Source organism: Notamacropus eugenii, chromosome 4, assembly GCF_028372415.1.
Source record: "Notamacropus eugenii isolate mMacEug1 chromosome 4, mMacEug1.pri_v2, whole genome shotgun sequence".
Classification (NCBI taxonomy): Eukaryota; Metazoa; Chordata; class Mammalia; order Diprotodontia; family Macropodidae; genus Notamacropus; species Notamacropus eugenii.
Genome location: NC_092875.1, coordinates 367625957 through 367628773, shown reverse-complemented (window position 1 = coordinate 367628773; position 2817 = coordinate 367625957). Strand labels below are relative to the sequence as shown.

The 2817-nt window shown below is 36.5% G+C and overlaps 1 protein-coding gene and 1 long non-coding RNA gene across 4 annotated transcripts in view; both read right to left on the bottom strand.

Moving 5' to 3' along the window:
- Nucleotides 1–2817, bottom strand: part of FBXL7 (F-box and leucine rich repeat protein 7) — a 499606-nt gene that overhangs the window by 442486 nt on the left and 54303 nt on the right. The gene's annotated exons all lie outside the window — the stretch shown is intronic.
- LOC140501634 (uncharacterized) overlaps nucleotides 1–2817 on the bottom strand; it is a 58202-nt gene that overhangs the window by 53642 nt on the left and 1743 nt on the right. The gene's annotated exons all lie outside the window — the stretch shown is intronic.

The following is a 2817-nucleotide window of genomic DNA, read 5'->3' as shown; positions in this document are numbered from 1 at the left end:
CTAAGAAAAACCAAATAGTAAATAACCACAACATGATAGGGAAAGACGAACTTAATTTTCCAAACATCCCTATTTGGCCCACTTTTTAAAGTAACTTTAATTCACTTATATTTTAATTTTAATTCACTTATATAATTCACTTTAATTCAGCGAATTTCTTCAAAGCAATTTCAATGGAAAGGAAAAATGAAGCATATTTAACACTTCAGTCTTTTGTTTACCCTGGAGAATTCAGGGGGAAATGACACATTTTAATGTATTCCATGGGCAACTAATCTGAAATGACAAATTGATATTTAGAAAGATGAAGAGCTAACATCTCTAATGTTGGGGTAGACAACTGCTGTTCTCGCAAGACTGCTTGTGGTATATGGTAATTAGCACAATCACCAAAACTTGAAAGAAAAAAGAGGTCATTTTAGTCAGAAATTGGAGATGACCTTTGAAATGTGGGCATTGGAAATACTCCAGTCAGTTTAGAACAACAATTGTATTATAGGGGTTTCTAGGTCAGTCAACATTTTTCCTTGGCCAAAATGATCACTAGTTTGGCTAAGGAGTTTAAGGTATTGGTTTAAAGTCGGAATGACTTTGGACACATGGATTGAACTCCCAACTGCTGCTAATTCTTCATGGTCTGTTGGGATAACGTAAGGAACTTTGTTTCTGGAATCAAAGCATGAGATCTTGGGTTCAAATCCTAATTCTACCACTTTATGTATTCTACATGAGTTACAACTTCTTCAGATGTCAGTTTTCTCACGTCGGGAAATAAAGGGGTTGGACTAGGTCTCGTACAGCTCTTGATTCTTTAAAGATTTTTATTTTCCTATTAGAAGCTTCAAGACAATAATAAACAGCAATCTGGTTGTATGCAGCTGTTCAGATTCAATGAGAGAATATATATATATATATATATGAAGTGCTTTCCACACTGATAAGGTCCATAAAATTACAATCATTATTATGCTTTCAGTATAAAATTTTATGCCCTTAAAATTCCTAAAACTAAATCTCAATTTTTACATTTACAAGAGGTTTCAGTTCACTTTGAATGTTGAATAGGTTGGCATTCTCAAGAAATGTAAATTGTACTCTCTTTTCTAATATGGAACTATGATGATTTCTAGATAATTTCCCCTCTAGTGGCAGAGGCAGGTTTTACAGCATTCTTTTGATACTCTTGCACCTGTTTCGAATAAAAATTCTAATTACTTTGTGATTTTGACATGAGACCTTTCTTGTTTTATGCTGATTAGATGGATTCTTGATCAATTCTCCTAGGGTTGGATGTTAACCAACACTCAAAGGCCTAACTCCACATCTAGCCAGAATTCCTTTTTCATACAAACTCATACTGTACAAATGCTCTTCCTGGACCAGGTGCGTGTGGGTGAGCAACTATGACAAATAACCTATGGGAGAAAGGTGTTTTATTTTAAATCAGTAAGTGGACTGACATTATCATCTGCTTCCACTTTCCTCAGTACTTTATAACATATGCTCCATGCCCCTGCCAAGTTTACCTGCTTGCCATTCTCTGCATGGCTAACACCCTTCTGCCTTCATCTCTATACATTCCATCTCTCCCACCTAAAGTGCCTAACTTAAATCCTTCCTTTCCTCAAAGTAAAGGATTAAAACTCTGATTTTCCAAGAAGTTTCCTCTGATTAACTCTACCCAGCTCAGATCAATTTATCTATTGTAGAGCTCACTCCAGTCTTGGACCTTTCTAGAACTAGACAGAACTATCAACTGATTAATGCATAAAAGCAATTTGTTTTCCTGAAAGTAATCTGTAAATACAAATACATTCATAAATAAAGAGCATTAGTATTTATCATTCTCTGTTCTTCATCTTGTTACTTTCTCTGTTTTGGCTTCTGGTTTAGTTTGACCCAGAACACAAATCAAGAACCAATTACCAGAGTAAATGTATTTATGGTGCCTATGCGATTAGAACGAGCACCTTTAAGACAAGAATAATGTCTCCTATTACTTTTAAATATCTTTATAGTATTCCATAGACTATAGGTAATGAAATATTGTCTGACTTCAACCAAACTTGGCAATATATGCGGGCACAGAACAGAGGATTTTAGAGCTAGAAAGGGCCTTTGAGGTGATCTGATCATACTTTCATAGATTTAGAGGTAGAAAGAAACTTAGAGGCCATCAAATCTAAACAACTCATCTTAAAGATGAGGAAGCTGAGGTTAAGTGACTAGGGTGACTTGCCCAAGGTCACAGAGGTAGCAAGTGACAGGTCTAGGGTTCCAATCAACCAAGGTTATCTAATTTTTTCTCAGTCTTTTTTTTCCTTTTCAAATGCAAATCTATTATCCTCAGGGATCTTCATGTGAGAGATAGGCAGAATGTGCCAGGTAAGTCCAATTATTACCACCACTACCTTAACCACAATTTCCTCTCAGACCTTGATGGAAATAGACCCTAAACCTAAGAGTCTTGAGAATAACAGTATCTTTTAAATCATTGAAACTTCTTTTATCCAGTCTCTACAGGTATCATCAAACAGAGAAATCATTGAGGAGAAAGGCTTTACTTTTCTTACCATCACTAGCAACAACTGTTGACCAGTTGCCACCCATGGACATCTAGGCATGCAAGCCCTGTGAGTGAAAACACCCCTCTGACTTCTGTTTTCTGCTTCCAGCCCAGGTTTCACAGCCATCAACAAGGAAAAGTGACTCTTGTGAAGAAAAAACCAGCCCTCTCTGACCAAGTGCTAACCAACTGTCACTCACAGGGAAGTAAACTATCTCAGTTCAAGTAGCAGGGTACTCTTCTGGGGAGAA